The sequence below is a fragment of the Trachinotus anak genome, unplaced genomic scaffold (genome assembly GCF_046630095.1).
Source record: "Trachinotus anak isolate AG129_WGS33_773 ecotype Australia unplaced genomic scaffold, CSIRO_AGI_Tana_v1 ptg000004l, whole genome shotgun sequence".
NCBI lineage: Eukaryota > Metazoa > Chordata > Actinopteri > Carangiformes > Carangidae > Trachinotus > Trachinotus anak.
In genome coordinates this window covers 8,989,185-9,016,118 of record NW_027273855.1, presented here as the reverse complement: position 1 = coordinate 9,016,118, position 26,934 = coordinate 8,989,185, and the positions used below count along the sequence as shown (strand labels likewise).

At 41.1% G+C, this 26,934-nt stretch overlaps 1 long non-coding RNA gene and 2 pseudogenes across 1 annotated transcript in view; 1 reads left to right on the top strand and 2 right to left on the bottom strand.

Moving 5' to 3' along the window:
* Window positions 1-549: 549 nt before the first annotated feature.
* The window catches only part of LOC139620281 (uncharacterized), a 94,094-nt gene continuing 67,709 nt past the window's right edge, over window positions 550-26,934 (top strand). Inside the window, exons 1-2 of the long non-coding RNA XR_011690790.1 lie at window positions 550-1,124; window positions 1,643-1,706. This is a non-coding gene — a long non-coding RNA (uncharacterized lncRNA). The remainder of the gene's footprint in view (window positions 1,125-1,642; window positions 1,707-26,934) is intronic.
* Window positions 8,671-10,939, bottom strand: LOC139619874 (general transcription factor II-I repeat domain-containing protein 2A-like; annotated as a pseudogene).
* On the bottom strand, window positions 12,395-19,194 carry LOC139620276 (PRELI domain containing protein 3B-like; annotated as a pseudogene).

Here is a 26,934-nt window from a genome sequence, read left to right as displayed (position 1 = left end):
CTGAGGACGTGGGGAGTTAGCGAGGCGATGATGAGGATGTCCAGGACGGTTCTTCCCCTCAGGGACAGGAGGGAGACAGGGAGCAGGCTGCAGCACCTCAGGCCACCGCTGCTGACCCAGAGGACGCTGCATCCAGGCCGGAGTCAGTTATAGTTTTAACCCGCTGACACAGTGAAGGTCATTAATCTATAAAATAATAACGCAGTTGTTGTGATCGGATGACAGGCTGGTGAACTGCAGTCAGGATGAGACACTGCTGGGACACATATCACACAAACTATCACATAGAAGGTAAATGACTTACGAAATTAAAATACCTGAAGAAAACTGTTACGGAGGAAGTTATGAAAAATCATATCGGCGTCTTAGTGAATCCGGTTATGCGGCGAATATATCGATTAAAAACAGTTACATTCCTGAAAAAAGTGTAAGAAGTGACGAATAAATGCGACCAAAAATAATCACAAAATCAATGTACAAATCAATGTTTATTCACTTTTCATACTAACTTGTTCTCATCCTGACGACGCTAGCAGTAACCTAGCAACCATCCTCGTTCCCGAGACACAGCGTGACCGCGGATAGAGTGCACGTACACAGTGGTGACGTCACTCAGAGAAAAAAGACTCTACTGGGCTTTTTCTGAGCTTTGAAAAACTTTTACAAAGATTAAAACCCCATGGCTTAAAAATGTAGAATAGAAAGATTGATATTTGGCTGTGTGCACAGCTGGAGGTGTCCTGTTAAAAGTTTTACAGGCCTCTCTTTTACTATTGCAGTCTATGGGAAAAATGCTTTTTGGGCCGCAGGGGGATTTTTCGCTGCAATACCACGAGTGGCCACTGAAAAAAATTGGCTGCAAGGCTGAGCGGCGGCGCCGTATCTAGGTCTTATAATACATTCATGTTTTGAAGCCTCGAGTTTGCAATTTGGCCGCTGCCATCTTGATTTTTTGAAACCAGAAGAAACCATATTGGAGAAGAGGGTGGAGCTGAGGAGGAGTGAGGGGTGGAGCTGACCTGAGAGCCGAGGTCACTATACACGCCCACCTACACCGGCTATCTGACGGACCGTGAGAGGCTGCTCCGTGTGAACCCGAAATCAGTCATTCTCCATAAGTCAAGGTAAACTTTAGTACTAAGTGATAACTTACTGTTCATAGCTAACTACATGTATGTCCACATGTGGAAAATATCACATATAGGAATGTAATGTACACACAGATAATGAAATGTTATTGTCACTGAAGTTACCGTGTGCTAGCTTACTGTAGAGTAGCAGTAGTATAACATCTTGTGGTAAAACCATAGACTGTAAATGGTAAAACACTTTACTGTTGTGTTTTAAAATCGGTTCTGTGAATCAAAGGTTATTGCCTGACTTCATGAGTGATAACGATGACAGCGGGTTGTCGGTGTCTCTAAGTTACAAAACGATAACGTTATTACAGTGAACTGTGCTGGAGACCGCCAGACCCAGCAGATCAGTGTTATTGATTAATGTTTATTCTCGCAGTGCAATCGATCGTCATGTGACTGTGCGTTGATATTAAGTGTAGTTCACTGTTTTTAGTTTTTCGTTAATTTCATCGTTAAAAACGGGCATCAACACATCTGTTGGAATTATTCTCTCTCTCTTTCAGAATAAGTAACATCACTGTCTGCTTGGATTGATTATTGCATCTGCACCCACTCAATGCCACTGAAGTGAGTATTAGTTTCTACTATATTATTTATTGTAAAACAGTACAGCAGTTTTTACAACTAGCCAGACGGAATACTGTATTTTCAGATAACTGTGCGGAGTTAATCTAATAAGAGTGCTTCTTATTTTACCTTTTTCCAGCTAGAATATCATACATATCTTACTATTACAGTGTTTCTTTCCATCTGGCCAAAGTCTGGATCACTGGGGACAACTACATCCATCGTGGAGCCCAAAGAGAAGATGGTGTCTCCATCCATTGGTTTGGCTGGGGAGGTCTGAAGTGGAAGCTGTCTAACACCTCTACTACTTGTTACTAAAGATGAAGGATTGAACAATTTATTATGCAAACTTGTGATAGTTCACCTTTACCTTGAGCCACAAAAGTATTTTATTTTTATAAAAGTTTATTTATTTAGTAAAAACTTTTTACATACCTTTCCAGTATTGGCGATGGTTAATGATTTTGTTGAAATTGATGATTTTTAAAAGGTGCAATAAAAGTATTTATGAATCTCTTGGTCTAAGTTTGTTGATGGTTTTATGGTATAAATTTTGACAATCCTAGAACATTGACAATGAAGGATCAAAAGCCAGATATTTTAGTTTGTGCTTTCCATGTGTTTTATGTACTATGAATTATCAACTTCAGTGACACTGAACACTCATTCACCAAACTGTACTGTTAAATACATCACAAGGTGTGTGGTAAATCTGGAAAACCCAGGCAATATTTCTGTAGTTCATAGAAAATGCTCTCACTACACTTTAATAACAAGTAGGTTTATTTAAGATTCCATAAACAAACCTACAATCACAAATTAGAAAAGCACATTAAACACATTTCAATGACAGTAACAGCAGATATTAGTAAAACTAATGTACATAAGCTGTACTTCACTATACAAAAGAAAAACCATAAAAGGACATAAAATATCAATTTCTTTACTGCTTACATAACTTGACTTTTAAAATCTCACTGTCAAATCTTCAGTACACACCAAAGATTTTGTAAGGCTAATATTTCTGAAGTGGTAACAGCAGCACACATCTGTTACAGGAGTCACATTCTGCTCCTGGTTGCACATCTGGTTTGACAGTGCCAGCTGTTGTCCAGTGAAGATCCTTTAAATGTCAAATTGGGAAATACTTTCATTTGTGAAAGTGGTGACTAGAGTAAGACTAGAGTAACACTTAGGACAAAGAATATTAAACTTCTATAGAACTGGTCTGTCTTTCCATCAGAGGCACCTGAACTGGAAGTGGTTTTCTAGCATCATCATCACCATCCATTTGAGAACTAAGGATGTTGTGCATGCAGCCTCCTTTCTCCACAGCCAGATGAATGGAAACAAATACTGTGCTCCATACATGAGGTCCTCCTTCTGTTGGCAGTGGTCCTTCAGCTTTCAGCGTGGATACCTTTCAAATCACAGTAAAAGACTTTAGTTCAGACATTGTAAAGTATTGCTGGGTGTGTGAAGGGACTGGTTCTGGATTATGGTAGATCAACGCAATGAGTTGTTGGTTTAAAACAATGCCACAAACACAGAGGATCCAGTTCATCTCATTTATTGTTTAGCTGGTTGATTATTAACTACGCAGCTCAACAATCAGGAATTGGGAAGGACGAGGATTAGGCAGCCAGCTCCTTTGTTCTCCAGGGCAGAAAGACCTGCCCCAGGTAAGTTACCTGCCTAAATTAACTTCTCAGCCTCCAGTGATGTGAGGGGAAGGAGGAGGGGTAGAAGGAGTTGAGGTGAAGGAGGGATGTGGAAGGAGGTGGGGATTTTCTACAGCCGCCCCTCAAATATGTGGATCATATTTGACATGGAAGAAAATCCTCATGTGGAAGGGGGGTCTGAATCATCCTTGCATTCCATGAGGGCAACCAGTCGCCTGACTGGACGTACATAGGTCTTTCCTTTTACCATTATTTCGGCCACTCTGACTCTTCCATCCAAGCTGGGAGGATCTTCTGAACTCTGCCTATTGGCCAGGAGGCACGGGGTAGGTTAGGGTCCACAACCATGACCACAGTATCCACAACGAGATTTGGGTTTTCCACGTTCCATTTTTGTCATGGTTGGAGTGTTGGCAGATAATGTTTGAGGAAGCTCGCCCAGAAATGATCTGCAAGTACCTGACTGTGCCGCCATCTTCTTGTTCCCAGAAGATCAGGACGGGCGTACATGGCTTGAGGAAGGGCTGCTTCCAGCTGCCCCATGAGGAGAAGATTGGGCGTGACTGGATCAGGATCAGACACATCAGATGACAGGTATCCAAGGGGCTTGGACTGGTAGCTGGGAACCTGAGGCTTGGTCTGGTAGCTGAGAACCTGAGGCTTGGGCTGGTAGCTGGGATACTGCGGCCTCAGTTTGGGCTGGTAGCTTGGGGGCTTAGACCTGGGCTGGTAGCTAGGAACCTGAGGCTGAGGCTTGGGCTGGTAGCTGGGAACCTGAGGCTTAGGCTTGGGCTGGTAGCTGGGAACCTGAGGCTTAGGCTGGTAGCTGGGAACCTGGATGGGGAGATGTGCTGAGAGGTACCAGTCACCAAATCTTCCCAGCACTGGAACTGCAGTAGGTTTGAGGGAACACTAGGGGGCAGTACATGAGTAGCACCACAGAAGGCAGATTTCTTCAACTCTGTGGCTGCTCCAGTAGAAGGTGAGGAGGGATTTAAGGGCCATTGATGCGGAGGTAAGTACAGGAAAGGAGGGCCCTGATTCCATCGGTGGGGTGCAGCAAGTTCTGTGAGGGTTTTACCCCTGGTGATGTCATCTGCAGGGTTACTGGCTGAATCTGTATACCTCCAGTCTGAAATAACTGCTTGCTCTGGATTCTTTGACAGCTTCCGTTCAGTCCGTTGGAGGACAGGCAGGACTGATTTCTTCGGAGCTTGGAGTTTGGCGGCATTTAGTTTGTGGATTAGGGGGGTTGCATAGCGACTGACTCCATTGATCTCCACTCTGATGGTGCGGCTGTCCAGTTGGGCTAGTGCTTCCTGGTCTTGTTTGGAGCGAGTAATGGCTTTCTCACTCTGATAAGGCAATACATCCACTTTCCACAGCCTTTCAACAGCACGATAAAGGTCTGCCTCAGGAGATGTACAGGAAAGGAACAAGGACTGGACTTCTAATCTTTCAGTTTCAGTGGAAGAACAATCTGAGGTGGCAAGGAGATTCTCAGGGAGCATTGTGGGTCCTTGCAGAGCCCAACCAAGACGTGTGTGCACGGCGGCTGGGCCACCCCCTGGACCCAAACGGACCCGTTCCACAGGAGACACAAGATGAGGATGATCTGAGCCAATAAGGAGGAGGGGCTGCACCTTCTGGAAAGCTTGGAGAGGTAAGCCGTGCAAATGCTTAAATCTTTGGAGAACATACACAGGATAAGACTGTGAAGCAAGGCCCAATTTCTCAGCAGTGAAAGCATCCTTTATAATGAACTTCTTGTCTGAATTTGCAGCTGAGGAGATGTTAAAAGTGACTGTAGTACCTGTGAGACTCTCCGTCCCCTGGCGGACTGTTTCCAGCATGAGAGACTCAGCCGCCCCATCAAGACCAAGAGAAGTAGCTGCGGTTGCTAGGAGCATGGTTCTCTCAGACCCATCGTCTAATATTGCATAAGTCTCGAGGTTTCTTCCCCTGTAACTTAGCAGAACCTTGACCACTTTCAGAAGGACTCTTGTACTGCAGCTGGAATGAATGAGGCAAGAGGTGCTTGAATCACTTTGTGGCTGATTGACCTCGTGAAGGACTCCAAAGTGTCTGCCATTACACTTCGGGCAGCGTTTCTTTAAATCACAGTTCACAGCTCTGTGCTCACGAGCACATTTCCAGCAACGTCTTTTCTCTTGGATCCACTTCTTAACAGCATCCCTTGACAACTGGCGGAAGTCTGGGCAGACACTTATATGTTGGCCAGAGACACCACAGTAAGGGCATGTCTGACTACAACGTGCAGCAGACTCATTCTAAGGTTGGGGGTTTTCTTGGCTTGGATGACTGGTTCCATGAAGGATAGTAGCCACTGGATTACTAGGCCTTGAAAAGCTGGACTTCATGGGTTTGCGGTCCTCCAGGGGCCCTCTCCTATCACGTGTCTGTGTGGCCATAGCTTGACACTCTGCTTCTTCTTCAAGCCAGTTAGAAAAGTCAACCAAGTTGTAAGGAACACCTGGCCTTAAGGCACGGCTGAATCTGGCATAATTAGCAACATGCTCAGAAGGAAGTTTTCCCAGCAGCTGCTGCACATGAGATGCACAAGCCAACTCTGCATCCCCTTCACCATGCTCCAAAGACTGCAGCATGCCGACAAGAGCTCGGACTCAGATAGCAAAGTCACTGAAGCTTCTAGCATCGCCAGGCCGTACAGAGGGAAGATTTCGGATGGCTGTAATCTCCCTCAGAACAAGTTGCTGTGGCTGACCATATCTCTGCTGCAGGGCTTGCATAGCTCTGGTGTAAGGAAGGGGATGATGTGCATAGGCCAAGGCAAGGTGACAGGCTGCATCCAACTTCAAGTGGTCCAACAATACATGGTATTTGAACGGCTCACTTTCATCATGGGGTTTGTAAGAGCCATCTTGAGCAGTGCAAACTGTCTGGGATCTTCATGGGTGAAGTAGGGAAAGGAAGGAGCTGCTACTGGATGAGCTCTATGTGACCTCAGCGGCTGATGCGGGGGGTATTGAGGCACCGACAGAGCTTGGTAACTAGTGTCTGCACTGCGCACATTCACAGAAGAGGAAGCCATATGACGAGGGACTGCTACAGGCTGAGGATGCGGGAAAGCAGCTGAAGGCAGCTGATGCCTGTAGAAGGGGGCACAGGGCTGTAGGTAAGATGGCCCAGGAAGATTACTGGCAACTTGTGAGCACATATAAGGAGCCTGTGCCGGGTAAGGATTCACTGCTGCAGCTGCTGAAGAGGGAAAAGTCACTGGAGGAGGGGGAGCCAGCTGAGGAGGTTGGAAAGCAGGAGCTGGTCTGAAGTCTTGAGCCCTATGAGAAGGAAGGGAGAACTGACTTCTTGCTCCGACAGTAGGCTGGGGCTCATAATAGACGCAGGCGGCGGAGTATTCATTAAAGAACTAGGAGGTGGTGGAAGGGAGCAAAGAGGACTAGGTGCTGGTGGTGAAGGAAGATGGGAGGAGACACAGTGGATAATGGAGATGTTATGTTCACATAACTTCTCACGCAGTTCTTCCACTACAGGAGGAGGATTCTGAGCAGCACAAAGGCCTGGGGATTGACTAATGTCATCTTCATCCTCCAATGGAGATAATGAACGAGAGGAAATAGATGCACCAGAATATGGCTGTGCCTCCAGTCTGTCTCCCAAAGCCTCCACACTCTGACCCACCTGCAGAATGAGACCTCTAAGTTGATCAATTTCTCTCCTCAGGGTCTGCATGTCTGTACTGGCACTCTCTCCCTCTGCAGGGTTAAGGAGCTTGGAAGGAAGAACAAGTTTGCCACCAGCTGAACTCTCAGCTTGAGCTGCACAAAGCTTTCTTGGTTCATCAGGAGGTTTAAAAGGCTGAGAGGTAGGAAGAGACTGAGAGGGCTGAGTACTGACTGGAGGCAAGCTGGAGAACTGTGTCTGATAATCTTTCAGATATGCAGGTGGTCTATGGAGACGTACTGCTCGCTTCTTTGTTTGTGCTTCTTCATCCATTGAATTGATCTCGATCCGGCTCAAAGGACCATGTAAAGTATTGCTGGGTGTGTGAAGGGACTGGTTCCGGATTATGGTAGATCAACGCAATGAGTTGTTGGTTTAAAACAATGCCACAAACACAGAGGATCCAGTTCATCTCATTTATTGTTTAGCTGGTTGATTATTAACTACGCAGCTCAACAATCAGGAATTGGGGAGGATGAGGATTAGGCAGCCAGCTCCTTTGTTCTCCAGGGCAGAAAGACCTGCCCCAGGTGAGCTACCTGCCTAAATTAACTTCTCAGCCTCCAGTGATGTGAGGTGAAGGAGGAGGGGTAGAAGGAGTTGAGGTGAAGGAGGGATGTGGAAGGAGGTGGGGATTTTCTACAGACGTGATGAATCAGTTTATCACATACATAAACCAGCTGTCAGGATAACTGCATGAATGTCTACTTCAGTTGAGAAATATTGTGTTTGCACTCACAGCATCAAATGAATGAACTGCTAATGTTATGTACTAATGTTATTTTCTACATTGTGTATTATACATAACTTCTAACCATATTGTGATGATCGGAGCGAATGGACAGAACTTCTACATAGAGACTCTAACGCAGGGGTGGGCAATTAATTTTTACAAGGGGCCAAATGAGAAACCTGAATTGTGTCAGAGGGCCACACCAACGGTAACTTGAACTTAATTCTGCTCAACTGTCTTCCATTGTAAAATGCACTTAATTACATAACGTGTATCATTCAGTTCATGAATATCTGGAGCTTCTTAATAATAAGGAGAACTGTTGTATGTTCAAAACTTAACATTTAATCACTGAAACGCAGCTGCAGGTTACAGGAGGAGCGAAAAACGTGGACACGTGGTCTGAAACATCTTACAGGTGTGAAACACACGAAATCCAGTCAAGTCACCTGTATAAACACACGATGACACTTCCGTTCTTTTAGCTTCACAATAAAAGCATCTGACTAGTTTAACCAGGCCTTTTCAGAATAAAATAAATCTCTGGCAACTGAATTATTACCATTACTGCAGTTCTTCTTACATGACAACTGTCAACATTATAACTGTAAATATTGTAAATAAAACAATTCTGCTCAACTTTTTTCCATTGTAAAATGCACTTAATTACATATTTTGAATAGCTGGTACTGGTAACTGGGAGAATAAAATTATTCTGTAACTATTTATATTAGGCTATGTGAAATTGTGGTGTCAAGGTCAAATACAGAAATACAACAATACAACAAACAATAACTTGCAATGTTTTCGACCTCATTTCACCTCTTCAGTGAGAATAATCCAGTCTGTTCTGGGCTTGAACAAGGGCATTGAAATCTGGCTGAATGTCTGAGGTGGCTATGCGAAGGACAGCTGAGAGGTGGTCATCAGTGATAGAGGATCTGTGTTTGGATTTGTTGAACTTCATCACTGAGAATGTCTGTTCACATACAAATGTAGATCCAAAGAGGACTAGAATCCTCTGAGCATGCCTCCTCAGGTGTGGAAAGCTCTCCTTTTTGAGGGAGGAGTAAAAGTCCAGCAGTGAGACTGACCTGAAGTGCTCTGCCAGAAGTGTGTCAGACTGCAGGTCAATGAGTTCCATCTGAACATCACTTGGTGCATTATCCACACTGCAGTTGAAAGGAGAAGAAACCATGTGCATTTCACTCTCAAGAGTTTTGAAATCTTGAAATCGCCTTGAAAACTCTCTGTGCAGAGCTTCTAACATGGTTGAGTACTTGTGAAGGTGATCGGCTGATCTTGTGGCTTCCTTTAGTGTTGGCAAGTGGGTCAGAATGTTGTCCTTCACTTGGCTTGAGAGAAGCTGCAACTTTCTCATGAAAGCCTTCACTGCACTGTACATCTCATGCACAAAAGCGCCCTTGCACTGCAGTTTGACATTTAGTTCGTTCATTAGTGCAGTCACATCCACGGCGAATCCGAGGTCTGCCACCCAGTCTTCATTTGAAGGCTCTGGGATGTCTTGTCCTTTCTTTACACAGAAATCCTGAATCTGGTCTCTCAGGTCCCAGACACTTTTCAGTACTTTGCCCAAGCTGAGCCACCTGACAGCGCAGTGATAGCTTATGACACCATGTTCTCATTTTCCTCCAGAAGTGCAACAAATTGTCTGTGATTTAATGCTCTCGCTCTGATGAAGTTAACTATTTTAGTTACAGCATCAACAACATGGTTAATTTTTAACACTGTCTTACACAACACTTCCTGATGTATAATACAATGCAAAAATGTCAATTTCTGCACAGGGTTAATTTCTGTCAAAGTCCAACATTTTTCCCTGTCAGATTTGGACAACCGTCTGTTGTCACACCTGCCAGCTTTTCCCATTTCAGTCCTAATTTGTCCAAACATGCATTTACCTCTGTGAACAAGTCATTACCAGTGGTTGTCCCTTTCATTGACTGCATGGCTGCCAGCTCCTCTGTGATTTGAAAGTCTGCAGTTATCCCACGTAAGAAGATGAGTAGCTGGGCGTACATCGCAGCTCTCATCCAAAGCCAGAGAAAAACAGTCAAAGTCAGCCGCTCTGTTCTTCAGCTGAAGCTCCAAGTTTCCAGCGATGTCCTCAACCCGCCTCGTTACAGTGCGTCAGAATAGTGACACATTCTCAAACGCACCCTTTTTCTCCGGGCATATCAGTGAAACAGAGTCCAATAAGCACTCCTTAACAAACTCTCCGTCGGAAAACGCCTTACTTTTTCTGGTGATTTTGTGAGAAATTACATAACTTGTCCTGACGGCTGCATCTCTGGGGGTGTGAAGTTTGGTAAAAAGTCCTTGTTGGGTTTGCAGTTTTGCTAGCAACGCAGCAGACTCCCTTGCGCGCTCTTCATCAGACAGATTTCTGTATTTATCCTCATGCTTGGTCGTGTAGTGGCGATTCAAATTATAATCTTTAAACACAGCGACTTCTGTACCACAAATTAAGCACATGGCTTTACCTTTAATTTCTGTAAAGAAATACTTGGCCGTCCACATCTTATTGAAAACACGGCATTCGTTATCAACTTCTCTTTTCTTAGCGTGAGCTGACATCTTGAGGGTGACCTGGCTAGCATCACATATCGCTGTTCACCTTCACTGACAGCTCACATACGGAAAGAACGCGAACGTAACGCTTTTCAAAATAAAAGCAGCACAGTTGTATTTCACACGACAGATATTTTAAAAAAAAATTCTATTGTAATTTATGATTGTACGTCCCTGTCCGGCCCGCGTGCTCTAACGTGTGCCTTTTGTGCACAACACATCAACACACCACAGTTAACACTTGACTTCAATGCACATGTTATATGCACATTTTAGTTGGGCTTTTAACATTATATTCAAACATGTATTAACACCTCTAGAGTAAACACTGGTCGTGTTAGCATAGAAAACACTTGGTAATCAGCTAGCGCTAGCTAGCTAGCTGGCTTAGCAAGGTGCATTTGTAATTTATCTACACTACGATATCAATTGGAAATTGGGATGCTAATTTTGTCTAGCGAAAACACGCTTAAGCTAAAAATAAAATGTACTTACCGTATAAACTGATCAGCCGATTCCTCAGAGTGTCTTTTGGTTCAACCAGACGCTGAACAACGCTGACATTTTAGGTGAACAAAAAGTTAAAACTAATTTTCACGACCTGAAAACACAATGGAACGTCTGTGTAACTGTAAGTAGAAAACTGCAGGACGAAAAGACTACACCCAAAAACAAGGTCACGGCTAATTCAACATCGTTGGTTCTGTGAGAAGGGACTGCTCTTGATTGACAAGTGACATGTGTCAATCATACGTTAGCCACGCCCCAATGCATACCCTACTTTATCGTCTACTTAAAAATTAAATGGGACTATAATTTTAAAAATGAACATTGTGTTGTATTGAAGAAGACTTGAAACTAGCGATTGAAACCATAAACTCGTTATGAAAACGTTTACTGGCGTCATAAACCAAGTGAGAAGTAGGGTCATTTTCTCATAGACTTCCATACAATCGGAGTTCTTTTTGCAACCAGTGGTGTCGCCCCCTGATGGTCATTCGATAGAATGCAGGTTTAAGGCACTTCCGCATTGGCTTAATTTTCCAGAGCTGGCGTCGACGTCCATTTTTATATACAGTCTATGTGTTATCCATATTGTTTCTATGGTCAATATGCTTGAACCATGGATGTATTATAAGAACTTATTATAAGGTCTTATAATACATCCATGACTTGAACATCTTTGCTGCTGCTACTCCACTTCTTCTTCTCCTTCTCCTTAATTGGCGGGCACGGCTGGGCTGCTGGCATCCAACTTAAAGGTGCACTGCTGCCACCTACCGTACTGGAGTGTGAAACAGTAGATTAGCAGGTAAAACAGGTGATGACTGCGTGGTGGGTGGTCGGCCGGCGGCTGTCCTGGAGTACCGGCCATTCTGTGATTCTCCAGATCACACAGATGGCCAGTCCGCCCCTGATTAAACCTGAGGAGTTTCACAAGCCAGCCAGTATCCAGTTCAGCGCACAAAATGTTTGAGACGTCGAACGACCACAGAATGTAACGACAGTATCATAGATATCGCCTAACTAGAATGAATAAGCCTTATCCGACATTTAAATAAACTTACGCGAACTTTAGCAGATAAGCTTTTAAACTCAAATGGATAACTCATAGTATGGAAAAAAAAAATCTCAATAAAAAAAAAAAAACCTCATAAAATGGCGTTTAATACATTTTAATACCTTTTAATTGCCTTAATCTTTGCAAATTTTATTTACTACTTTTTAAAACCCTGTGGACACCCTGTAGAGTGTTAAAATGTGTGCAATCCATATAGCCTAAACAATGTAAGGTTTAAAACAAATAAAGCGAAGCAAACAAAGTGTGTGATATTACATATTTGAGTGACTGTATGCAAATTATAGTTTGGACGTAGTTGACTGCAAATGAAAATAACTTTTGTTGATAAACTAATGAGGTGAATTAGGATTGAAATGGTTTTACTCTGTGCAGTTGTTGAGGCTGAGGCTGCAGCCATCACAGTTCCATTTCAGATAGATCTTTATGAACCCGGGTACAGTAAATAAGAATCCTGGAGAGTGTCTTCATTAACCATCAGGAGCTAATTATCGTTTTCTATTTGACCAAAAGTACAGAGGTGAACTACTAGAAACGTCATAAACCAATAATACCAAGTGAACTTGCTTTGCCATGCCTTGACTGTCTTTCTACAACAGTTTAAGTGAGTCAAGATGTTTTACAAACCACTTCATCACTTCATCTCTTTATTTTGAAACATTTCAGTGTGCACTCTTCAGATTCTGTTACATGTTCACATTCTTGGAATGTAACACAACCAAAATATAAATATAAGCCTATTTACAGCCACTTTTTAAAATTTTCCCCACAGAAAAACATCACACTTCATTCATGAAATGAGATGCCGTGTAGATACTGACTGGCAGTTGGTCAGACCTTGAACAGAACTATGCATGATGGCATGGGAAGTTAATTATAAAAGAAGCTGTTAAAAAGAAGCTCAGCTGAACTGGAAGCCAGTGTGAAAAACACTGAACTAACAGACACCATGACAGTGAAGCTAGATACTGACTGTGGAACATCTTGGAAGTCTTGTGATGCTGCTGAGTTCCATCAAGAGAGAGTGTTAACAGTTGTAGTTCTCCCACAAACCAACATTTGTAGAATGGTCCTTTTTACAATGTTTAGAGAGAAAAAAAAGAAAAGTGCAGAGTTACAGGGTTATCATGTCATCTACATCTCAATGTGAGAGTCCTTCATGGAATATGCCTGGGAAATGTATAAAAACCACACTGCCACTTGCAAAACACCACAAGCTAACAGCTTTTAAAAATTGAACAAATATACAGTCTTTGTCAATGTCCACCAATACAAATATACTATAAATATCACCATCTACAGACAGCATGAAAGAAATGGTCAGAGCATACAGACTCGCTTTCATAAATAATATCATCATAAATCAAGTTTCTAAAGTGTTTTGGGGCACTAAATTGGTACAGTCATTTTTATCTAACATTTCATGTTGGCACACTATCATTTTGAAAGCAACTCTGTACAACACTGGTAAGCATTCACTTCACAAATACTGGGGTGAATGCCAACATGTTACTGCAGCTCTGATCCGACCCTTTAAGAAAAATATGCTGAAAATAAGTTATGTGGTATGTTCATGTATGCACATTTTTAAACTCTAACACTTAACTATACAGCACATCATCAGTGTAAGAGAAAAGACTGACAAAGACATGGGAGACTTTAAGAAATCAAATCATTTTAACCAAAACTAGACCAGAACGACCATAAGAGCTTACAACTTCTGAGGACCAGTGAATTGCGCTGACGGCTTTAGCAGACAGACCTACATCTGCATCAAAGGTACAAAAGGTAAATTACACCAAAGCTCCCTCTTTGAACAGGCACCATTTGTGTTCCAGCACCATACAAGTACACATACAAACTGGTTTTCCTGTATGGTAAATTAACCTGCACTCAGATCTGGCTGTCAAGACTGTGAGCCATGCCGGTCTTGACTACAAACAAACTGTTCTGACAACATGTTGACAGACGCTTCTTGGGAAGTTGCTTTGTTTGGATCCTTGCACCATGACAGAAATACTAAAATCCTGGCATTTCAAAAAAAATATCTCTAAGGTTACAGGTTGCTTAATATCTGACCTCCAAAAAAAATCTGCTCCGTCAATATCACAAGACAGACAGCTCATGCCATTTGGCACACAAGTTTCTTTGTTACAGCCTCTCTGTATTGGTGGGTTTTTGGGGTTGAGATATATTTTGGTCTGTACTGCTGTACAAAGCAAGGTCATCCAGAAAGGATGGTGAAAGTGACTTCATTTCCACTGTTACCAGTGCTCACCTTGTTTACAAGAATTTAGAACCAATAACAAGAGAAGATTAGAGACAGATTAAAGTTTGAGGATGAAAGGAAGCAGTGTAATTGCTGGTTAGCTAACCCTTCCCTCCCAAAATGTGTCTTTCCTAGAGGCTGCAATACCAACAGTGTGGTGTTATTAGTAATTAGAGAATAATGTATGAACAGATAATTATTGTTATTCACTCATGACCCCCATTTCCCTTCTTTTCATGACCAGAAGGATAGTTCCGCTTCATCCTCTCATCCATCCACTAAAATAAGCGGGTATAAGTGGGTTTTTTTAAACGCGGGTAAACCCGCTATTAAAAGCCTCCTTTTCCACCACCAATTTAGGCTGTCTTTCTGTTCGGACTGAGGACACACAACTGCAGGGAGCGATGTCATCTCTGCACTTGAAAGCACACACACACACACAGAAGCAGTGGAGGAAGAGTGAGCTGCTAGCTGCCCTACAAACTGGTGAAAGTCTGTCAAAATGTCGGAGCCTCCGTATTACATGTTTCGATCTGTGATTGTGTGTTTTTAAAACTTTCAGGGCTGCAGCTCACTCTTTCATCCCCACCATCAGTGTAGCCCCGAGTTTCTGGTGTAACGGCACCAAGCTGGACAGGTGACAGGCCTGTGTCTGTGTCCTCTGAGAGACGTTACAGCAGGAAAAGAGGCGAAAATCAGCGGTTTGACCTGGGTTTTGTGTTTACATCAATGCCGATTGGAGCAGGAGCCAATAGATACCTGTGTCTACTGCAAATTCATTTAACCCGGCTGTGAATGCCAATTAAACCCTTCATCATTGCCAACAAAAGCCCGATGTTAGCGGGTCTTAGCAGATTTTTTGACCAGTGGAAAATGGACTAAGTTAGCTCCGTGTATAACTTTTAAGCTATTTCTCTTACCGATGCTGAAATCAAAATAGAAAAGGTCCAGTGCATTGGGCAATTTAGAGCAATTTGTAATGTGAAAATATATACAACACATGTGTGTGTGTGTCTGTGTACAATCTATATAGCTGTTGGACAAAGTCATGTTTCCTTTCAGCATAAATTTGTTAGACCGTTAAAAGATGCGGAAGCTCTCCCGACGTTGGGTGTGATATGACATCATTTTTCTGTGATGTGGAAAACTCAGAACTCATATGTTTTTCTGCTTTACAGAATCTTTTTTTTTTAAATATTTTAAAATTTTTTTATAGTTAAATTAAGTTCTTCATTCACCTTGCTGGCGTTGACCGAGATAGTCTTGGCCATGAGACCCTCGAGGTAGCTGCTCAGACTGACACCTTTCACACTGATCAGAGCCTCCTGTGTCAGTACTGTCCTGACAAACACAAACACATAAACAAAAATCAACAAACTCTGAACAATGGTAAAGCTTTTGTGGCTTTTATGTTTATGTTTGTACAAGCTGATATATTTTTTAAATCTTTCAAACAAATATAACTTCACAGGAATAATATTCAACATAGAGTTATTTACTTTTCAGGGTCCTGCGGATGTGGCTTGTATGTCAACTTCTCGTCCACAGATACCAGGTTAGTGAAAGAGATCTGGACGGACAAAATAAAGTTGCCATTGCTCGTTTTACATCATACATAATGTTTACATTGTCTACAGGTCTATCAACTGCAGGATAGGCCAGTCAGGGCAGAGCCGTTAAGCCCCAACACTGATCTTCTTGCTCTAACCACTTGTTGAAATTACTACAGTTGTTGGTGATTAAAGCCAATGCAAAATAATTCTGTTTTACTAGAGGTTACACTAGAAACAATGTCCCCAGTCCAAAGTCATGCACTCACATGAGAGAAAAAATAATCTGTTTTAGTTTTCTGTTTTGCATTCACAGTAGTTGACATTCAAATATTTTCGGTGCATAGTGATACAAAGTAATACAAACAGATGCTCATCCATGTTTGCTGTAGTTTAAACACAGTAAATTAAGGACTGCAGATTTAAGCAGATTAATCTGAATGGTTTAAAGTGACCACAGCTCCTAGTATTTATGCAACTTACTCAAGTTCTTACTCAAAGTGTTCTCATCAACTATGATCCATATGTCAGTACTACCCACATTTGTAGATTTCAGCTCAAAAGCCTTCTCTCTGGGGTCCACTACTGAATGCCCCTGAACATAAGTGCATGTTCTTGTTACCCCAATGATCTGCAGGAAAAGGACACAACTCAGACTTGGTGCGAAGAAAAACAATTTAACATTATCAATCAACATAAAACATCCCCTAAACTCAAGTGTTTCATTCATTATCTAACTTACAGACTTGGTCATCACAGGCAGCCCCCACTCTGTGCTAAGCAGTCTCGTGCTGTGTAACCGTCCATCTGTGTCCACACTTCTGTCGAGAACATCCACACCAAACACACTGGGGTTGATAGGGTTGGGGGTGCATTGCTGCCTTGGTCACCGTCTCCCATGGATGGCTGTCAAAACCAATACTGATATTAGAAACAGAAAGTTCCTACAGGGCATTTAAGACTCTGGTAAGAGACTGCAGATGAAAATTAGTCAGTGTTAACTAACTCTGGAGCATTTACATTTTAATAAATATGCAGTGTCCTTCATAAACACGAAAACCAAGATTTGAAGTAAATGCGGTAATGACAATTTCTTTACCGTTTTTTGGATTTTATTTTCTGAAACAGCCAATAAAAGTGCATTGTTACAATAGAACAATATGCTATAGATAGAAAATCGGGCCACTGAGGTAGGTAAGCTTGGCATGCTGGGGAAATGCTAATGTATATGTACATTTCAACATCAATATAAAGCTTACAAGAAAGCAGCAAGATGTTTTTCTAAATAATTTCCCCCCTGCAAACACCACCTTCACACTACAATGACTGAGTTTCAGTGAAAAGCACTTGTTGTGCATCTGGACCTGCATCAAAATAAGTTAAGAGGAAAAGATGATATTATATGTTTGACAGACTTAAATCATTTGATCAAGCGCAGTATTTTAATGAGAAAAAACGTGGAAATGATCGGCTTGCTCAACCGCACAGTGTTACCTGGTATAACCCTGATAATGAATTTGAGAGAGCTGCACAACCACAGGCCGGCAGGAAGGGGAACACCTCCTCCACACATCTTCATCATCATCATCATCATCATCATCATCATCATCATCATGATTTCATACGGAAACGTCTAAAAATGTACAAAAGTAATACACATACCTATATATGCACTGCTGATAGTGATGAGGGGATAATAACTATAATAAAGCGAAAAATAATCGGATCACTCTATTTCTTAAATCGCAGAGTATCTGGCCTGACAGGCGGACAGTTATGTAACGCGATATATTATGTCACATTCAGCGGCAGATTTTGTCTCAGAGCCTAAGACTACAATACTTGAAAAGTACATGAATCCCTTCCCTTTCTATGACCTTGTGACTGAAATGTTGCCATAAGCTATAAAATTCAACACAACGTACTTGGCTAAGCAACTAACATCAAATTAGCCAAAGTTAGTTTCAAGGCTAGCAGGAAAAAGCTAACCAAAAGTATACTCAGCTAGCTAAAGCGGTTTACTTCTAGCGCACGAAATGTAGATATCTGTTGAAAAACTTCAGACGTTACGGCGACTAGAGATTGGATTTACTAGGTAGGATAACTCGCATAGAAGCCAACGGGTTAGGTAACGTTCCCTTAAACTCTTAGTTACTTAACTTACGTGCAGCATTATCAGCTAAGTAAGCTAGCAGCTGCTGCCCGGGCAGTATAGCAGTACAGAGACCACAAAGGGGTACATAAATTGGCTATACAAGAGGAAATCTATTATTTAACACTCATACCCAGACAGAAAACTACTCACTTGAAAATATGCTCCGACGCCCAGATCTTCATTTTAACAGGCTTTCCTGTCAGGGCTCGGGAACCGGCGACTGGTGGCAGCGTGACCGGAGTAAGAGGGGAAGAAGGGACCGAAGGTGAAAGGCTTTATGGCGCCTCAGCCACCCCTGGTGGCGGAGACCCTTGCTGCACCCTGGCATCCAGAACAACCCATGGTAATTATTTATTTCATACATCTCAAGCAATGCTTTCAATGTAGAAGCTCCACTGCTGAAATGTGGTATTGTCAAGTATTGTTCTTACAATTCTGAACAACTTGTACTTGAAGGTTATGAAAAATGTATGAAAAATACTCTGCTTTGAATAATTTGTATCTTTCCATTTAAAAAAAAACAAACTCTTAGTCCCCCGACTTAGTCCCCCGACCCTATATAGGCTCAAATTAGGGTCCAAATGATTTTGAATTTGGGAAGTAATGTTTACAAATAATTCCAAAAGTTGTAGTTGTAAATCAAACTTCGTAAAATAAATCCGCAGGAGAAATGGAAGTTTGTGCACGTGAAAAAAAAAAAAAAAGTATCCTTTGACAAAGACATTTGTATTTGCTACAAAAACAGACTCTCTGAATAAAACTACACAAATGGTCAGTGGTGAGGGTTTAACACATAAAAGAAATGCTTTTGTAAATGTCTGTTTACAGATAAAAAGCTGAAAACTGTAAAACTCAGCGGGTCACACACAGCAGAGTTTCACAGTTTCCTGCTCTGTATCAGCACAGTTGTTGACAATACCATTTATTTATTTAGTGTTTTTGTTTAACCTCAACACTGATCATTTGTTCATAGTTTTGAGTCACAAAGTCTTTCTTTTTGTAACAAATACAAATGTCTTTGTCAAAAGGAAAAACTAATTTTCCCATGCACAGACTTGACTTTCTCATACAGATTCATCTCACAGGTTTACAAAGGTTGATTTACAACTACAAATGTTGGAATTATTTGTGAACATCACTTCACAAGTTCAAAATCATTTGGACCCTAATTTGAGCCTGTATCGGTATGGGCTGGAGTCATGAATATGACTTACCATTTTTGCTGGTTGTGGAGGACGACAAGGTGTGGTATTGGCCCCAGTTGGATTCCGGCATCCCTATGAAAACACACAATGGTACTGTATTAAATAAAATGACTTTCCATTGCAGGGCAAAGTTGTAGATAAAGTGATATTTTACACCTTGTAGAGTCTTGGTCAGTAAAGTGATAAATCAAACAGAGTTGTTACCGAGTAGTTCCTCATGAATTCATCATTATATCATCAAATAAGTTCCTTCACAACCAATCAGAGACAGCAAGATTCCAAACAAGTATATTAATTGTCATCACTAATTTATCAAAAAAACCAACATGGATGTGATTACAAATATGAATGCTTGTGTTGAAACTTGCCGTCTCTATTCGTTGTGAAGTAATTCATTGTGATAGAATGACGAAGTAATGAGGAGCTACTCTGTAACAACTCTGTTTGATGCATCACTTTGCTCACCAAAGCTATGCAAACTGTAAAAAAAAAAAAAGAAGAAAAAAAGAAAAAGTTCCCTTTAGTTTACAACATAGTTCTGTTCTAATGTGTTGTAAATTACCCTCTAAGAACATAATTCTAGTTTTGTCTAATTTGATACCAAGTACAGCCTGTTATGTCTTATTAGTGTACAGTGAAAAGTGCAAATAAGATTTGCATTTGTAAAAAGAAAAACTGAACTGAAAAATAAAAACTGAGCAACTGATATCAATGGTGAGGTAACGCAAAGACACTGTGGAAGACGGTGCTTTTGCCAAATCTGTGAACAGATACAGAGCAGCAAACTGTAGAACTTGATGCTCAAAATTCCAACACAGTGTACAACCCTGAGGTTACAAGTACAATTTTGACTCCATCCTTACACTTTAAAAATGATTGGACAAAGACAGTCCAATCACAAAGCAGAGTCCAATTAGAGGGCAGGTGGTTCTGGTATCTTCATCTCTATTGCACATCCTGAAAGATGTGGTAGATTTTCAAGATGGACGACAGCGCTGGCTTTAATATCTACTACACCGTTCAGGATCTGCGGCAGATGAAGGCAACAGAACCACCTGCCCTCTGAGTTTGTCCAGTCATTTTAAGGTGTAAGGATGGCGTCAAAATTGTGCTTGTAAATTCAGTGTCACACACTGTGTAGGAGTTTTGGACACCAAGTTTTACACAGTTGTCTGCTTTGTATCTATACACAGACGTTGACAAAAGCAGTTCTTCCACGGTGTCTTTGTGTTACCTCACCACTAATTTCATTTGGTCAGATTTTAAAATCACACAGTCTTTTTACAAATACAAATCTCCTCTACACAAGCACATTGTCTTCACATGTATATACTTGAGTTTCTCATACAGATTTTGCAGGTTTACAAAGATTGATTTAAAACTACATTTGGATTTATTTGTGAACATCACTTCATAAGCTCAAATTCCTTTTGATCCTAGTTTAGGAATAGGTATGTGATGGAGTCATGCCCATGACTTACCATTTTTTGCTGGTTGTGGGGCAACATACAGGATGTGGTCCTGGCCTGAGGTGGGTTCTGGCATCTCTGTGAAAACATGCAGTTATACGAAAATACATTTTCCATTGCAGGGCAAATCAAGACATTTTAGGCAGCTTTTCACAAAACAATATTGAGAAACATTTTTACTTTAAATAATTCATTTCACTTACCATTATAAACTCAGTCAAGTGCAAGTTATGAAGTTAGCGCCCATCAGTTTCAAAGGAGGTTACTGCACACAGCTCCAACTGCAAATACTGTTGACAGGAATCCTGGAAAGATTTTTAAAACCTTACATTACTTGGTTGTGGTTTAAGTGACATTTACTGGTGCCAAAAAACAGAGAAGTTGTTTTTTTTTTTTGTTTTTTTAAACCTTACTGATTGGACAATGACAAACCAATCACAAAGTTCAGTCAGAGGGCAGGTCATTCAGTTGCCTTCAGCAAGGTGTAGGTGAAAGGTGTAGTAGATTTTCAAGCCCATGCTGTCTTCCATCTTGAAAATCTACTACACCTTTCAGGGTATAGGTCAGAATGTGTACTTGTCATTTTTGAGCATAGGGGTGGGCGATCTGGCCAAAGGTCATATGTCAATCTTTCGAGCTTTATCACGATCTACATTGTTTCCACTGATTTTATTGTGAAAGTCCTAACCGGAAGTAACGACGTCTTTTTCCGCTGCTTTGACACCAACTCCAGATGTTGGCCAGCTAGCAACTCTACCTTGCCAACAATGTTGTTTTAATCAAAGCGCTTATATATATATATATATAAGCGCTTTGATTTGAAAGTGAAGTAGCTGCTAACCAGCTGCTAACCAGCTGCCACGCCTCCTGTGTGCCGCCTTTACCGCAGGTGTCTCATTGGCTGGTGACATTAGCTCTCGTTCTGCTCAGGTGAAGAGTTTATATGTCTGTGAGCCAAATGCACCAGGCTGCAGAACAAGGGCCGCTATCGCCAGCTGCGGTTAGCAGGCTAGCTGTTTAACAGTTGACAGTGGGCAGGTTAGCAGCATTAACCTTGGAAATTAACCAGGGCTATCTAAATAGAGCAGCTTTAATGAAGGGATCTGTACATTCATATTAAAAGTTGATCATATGCCAAAGTAAGATCACCCACCCCTAGTTTTACAGTTTTCTGCTCTGTATCTGCACAAAGATTTTAACAAAAGCACAACTTCTTTCACATTGTCTTTGCATCACCTCACCACTGGTATCTTGAACAATAATATCACTTCTCAGAGATTCAGCAGCTACAAAAACTCTGTTCAATATATTCAGCGTTTCATTTGTGCCGAGCTACCCTCTTTGCAAACAAAACAATAAGCATCAATATTTCAGTTAATTTCTTTTATGATGCAAAGGACTCATCCTCCCAACCAAATCCGGATCTTACAGAATAAAGTGAAATCACTTACCTTCGGTGGTGGCGTGATGAAGAGGAGGAGATCCGCTGGAGGCCTGTTAACAGCGCAAAGCCTCAGTTTCTCTGCCTCATGTTTGTTTGTCGTTGGTATTTAAAGAAGAAGACGCGCGTTTTCTGCCCAATCACCGCATGAGGGCAGCGTATAAACAGCGCAGCTCTCTTCTGCTCTGTTTCTTCCTCGTCTCTTCCTGTTCCACCGGCTTCCCCACTGAGACAAGTAGATGTGTGTTTTTGCGTGTTTGATCCCCAGTTTATATTTCATACATTACTCATATCATTCTGACAAAGACTCGACCGAGCGTAACAAGTTTTTTTTCCTGTTTGTCTCATGGACACACGGGAAATATTAAAGCAGCAAACATTAAGGCCAGAAAAAACAGGAAGTGCCAGTAAAGGAAATGTTTAAAGTTCATAAACTGCAGCAAAAATCCACAAACTGCAGCGGTAAGTGAAGCTAGAAGCCTAACAACAGCTGTGCACAAAATTTAACTTACTAGTAAATAATAATCAGAACATTCATAAACATACAGTTCATTTGTTTGAAAGCAATTTTGAATAAATAAAAGGCTTAAATGTCACAGGTGATTCCTGGGCCCCAGGAACAGTTAAGTCTGTGTTTGAAAACACATCACTCTGTCCTAAAGCTGGAAATCAGAGAATCCTCCATAGACAACACAACGGCATTGACTTTGAAATGTTAGGAGCTGTGTGTTCCATCAAAATACTGATTAAAATCTGTAAGTGATAAATTAAAATGTGGAATGCAGGAAATGCATCAGTCTTTAATTGAATAACTCACATTGAGAGCAAATGAACAAATACAGCAGAAAAACAGACTCTGGAACGATAGACTAAAAAAGTCAAAGGTTTGTTCTCATCATCTACAGCTGAAATTAATTTGAGCCACTGGGGTGAAATGAGTTACCTTGCTAACCCTATAATCTACAGTAGCTGTGTTGTGTTCCTCCTAACAGGTCTCATTTGGCTTTTAAATTGGGTACAAAATTTGAATCTCATTTCGGGCCAAGAAATTATATAAACATTTTATGGCCTCACAGCATCAGAGCCCCATTCATTGTTAAAGCGCAAACCAGGCTGACATCGAACATTCATGTTCTCTCTTTGGTTTCTAACTTCAGTGAAGTGCTGCATGTTCACAAATATTGACCAAACTGTTCTGAGGCACAGGAATAAGAAAAGTGAGTTCTGTCAAAGGGTTGGCTTCTCCTTTAAATGCACAGTCCGGATCATGATTGTAGTTTCCAATCCATGATTATAGTGGTCTGTCCTCAAAGCATCTGGTGCAGAAAAATAACTAAATTATAAACATTAAGGTCATTACAAAAGCCTATAGAAGACTTCAATAGAATTATCATATGAACTTGAAACTGAAAAAGAGATCCATGATAGAATTGAGATTTCTGACACATGTATGTGTTCTAGGACAACACTGGACTGAATGAATGTGAGCAAAGCAGGACAAGCAGGTTCCATTTGAAGGTATTTAATCTTTTGCTTGCAGTCAGTCAGGTGTGAGTGGTTACATGTCTACAAATGAAAGAAAGCAAACATACAGGTCAAATTCACTTTATCTTGAATAAATCAAACAATTCAAAATCAAAATCAGTATATACATTATCGCTTTAAATATATAATCGTGGGAGAACAATCCAAGGAGATTAAACGTACCACTTAACGAAATACACATGACTGGAGGAAATATAATGAAATAAACTACTCACTCGACACACTCAGGAACAAAAGTGAGAGCAGCTCAGCTGAAGGCCAATCAGAATGAGCTCAGGACACAGAACAAAGAAAACTCAAGACACCTGTGTGAGCTGCCCAGTTCGCTCACCTGTGCTCCTCAGCCCAGCAGTCATGTGACCCCACTTCCCACAGGATGCTTTATTTAAGTATAATTTAAAAAGAAAATGCAGTACTCCATTTTTCATTTTCACATAATCATGTCTGTACTCATCTACGAACATATTAAAATGATGATTTTCAAAGACTTAACCTGCTCTGCAGTGACAGTATTTAAACATAATGAACAAACAGCGCCCTCAGGCCATTGCATTTACATTTACATGTCACTGCGCTCTTCAGGGGTGAAAATGAAAATGCACTCAGTCCTGGATTTCAGTGGTGTCCAGTTTACAATTTGAACCTCATCTGACACCTTGCACCAATCAAGACTTCATTGTTTGGTCATAAAATCTGAGTGTGAAGTGAACACAACACAACTGCCAACATTTGAATCTCAAGTGAGTAACTAATCCAGCTCACCAAGGAGATTAGATGTTCAACAGGATAAAACAAACTACTCACTCTACACACTCAGGAACAAAGGTGAAAAGATGGAGAGAAGCGGCTCAACTGAAGGCCAATCAGAGAATGAGCTCAGGACACAGAACAAAGAAAACTCAAGACACCTGTTTGAGCTTCCCAGTCAGCACACCTGTCCTGCTCAGGCCAGCAGTCATGTGACCCCACATCCCACAGTACACACAATTTAATTAAAAAGAAAATGCAGCAATCCAATTAGCATTTTCATTTTCACACACTCATGTAGGTGCCCTATAACCATATTAAATGAAAATTGAAAAGTGGCAATATTCAAATACAAAATTTACATTTACAAGTCACTACACTCTGTAGGGGTCAAAATGAAAATTCAGTCTGTCAGTCATCTCATCAGTGAGGACGTCACTTCCTTGTCTCTTGTCACTTTATCTGGGGCAGTGGCAACAGCTTGTTTTACCCGTCTGTGTCTTATATCAATACAACTCAATGAAAATTACCAGACATATGATTTAAATAATTTAAATGTATCACAATAAGTGATTCGAAGCTGAGAGACAGGAGTCTGGTAGTTATTCTGATCCCAGGTCACAGCAGAGATTCAACCAGCTGTGGGCATGAGTGTGCTTCCTCTGCAGCTTCACCTTGATTCCTCACCTAAATGCACTCTTCTTCTCAGTCAGCAAGATCTTTAGATCTTGAATTCAAAGCCTGTAAAATGATATGAGGTTGATGAGTATGTGATCACTTCCAGTGGTGATTGCACACACAGTAAACTCAGAATAACAAACCTAAATAAATGCAGGTGAAAGACTTTGTAAATGTTTGTTGTCTCCATTTTGCAGCACTGAGAGTCACTCAGCAACAGTTTTTTGACTGAGAAATCAAAGTTTAGGACGATATGCGCACAATGAACGCACTCGTGAACGCGCAGCGCCAGATCGAGAATGTTTTTCGCTCGTTCTCATTGCCCAAAGGCATGATGGGAGTGAAACTACTGCGCAGTCTCTCTGGGCTGCATAACGCGGAAGTAACCCGGAAGCCAGAAACTTTTTCGGCGTATGCGCCATGGATGTATTATAAGACCTGGATACGGTGCCGCCGCTCAGCCTTGCACCCATTTTTTTTCCAGTGGCCACTCGTGGTATTGCAGCGAAAAATCCCCCTGCGGCCCAAAAAGCATTTTTCCCATAGACTGCAATAGTTAAATAGAGGCCTGTAAAACTTTTAACAGGACACCTCCAGCTGTGCACACAGCCAAATATCAGTCTTCCTATTCTACATTTTTAAGCCATGGGGTTTTAATCTTTGTAAAAGTTTTTCAAAGCTCTGAAAAAACCCAGAATAGTCTTTTTTCTCTGAGTGACGTCACCACTGTGTATGTGCACTCTATCCGCGGTCACGCTGTGTCTCGGGAACGAGGATGGTTGCTAGGTTACTGCTAGCGTCGTCAGAACGAGAACAAGTTAGTATGAAAAGTGAATAAACGGCACAAAGGCGAGTTTTCTTCTACATACATCAAGGTTCAATCATTTTGTGATTTTTTTTTTGGTCGCATTTATTCGTCACTTCTTACACCTTTTTTTCAGGAATGTAACTGTTTTTAATCGATATATTCGCCGCATAACCGGATTCACTAAGACGCCGATATGATTTTTCATAACTTCCTCCGTAACAGTTTTCTTCAGGTATTTTAATTTCGTAAGTCATTTACCTTCTATGTGGTGGGGAAGAACCGTCTTGGACGTCCTCATCATCGCCTCTCTAACTCCCCACGTCCTCAGTGTGTGTTCAGTATACAGTTTGCTAAATGTTCAGTGGCATTCATCATTTAAATTAAATCTTTATAAAAATAATTTTGATATATTTTTCATTTTCAAATCAAATATCTGTGAAACAGAACAGGGAAAAATAGAAAGAGCAATGACGGGACATAAAGCATAACTACAGCACTGCACAGTTTTGGTTGTTTTGGTTTTTTTTTAAAGAAGGCATGCCGTATAAATATGCTTCTCAATGAGAGAAAGTAAACATAATAACTTTATCTGATGAGTTGTAATTATCTGTCACATGTGGCATCAACAAAATCCATAAACTTAAGCAGAGAGTGAAGGAATGTTCAATGTTCATAAGCTGCAGCAGTAGGTGAAGGTAAACTGCAAGTAAAAGTCCAACTATGCTCAAAGTTAGTCATAAACAATATTCATAAACGTACAGTTCATTCATTTGAAACATTTTGATTAAATAAATGTCTTAAATGTAACTGATATTATTCCTGTGCCTAAGGACAGTTAAGTCTGTATAATCCTAAAGCTAGAAATCACATACAGTGCATCCTTAAAGTATTCACAGCGCTTCTCTTTTTCCACATTTTGTTATGTTAGGATGGATGAAATTAATTTTTTTACCTCAAAATTCTACACACAATACCCCATAATAACAAAGTGAAAAGAGTTTGCTTGAAACTTTTGCAAATTTATTAAAAATAAGAAACAAAAATATAAAAAT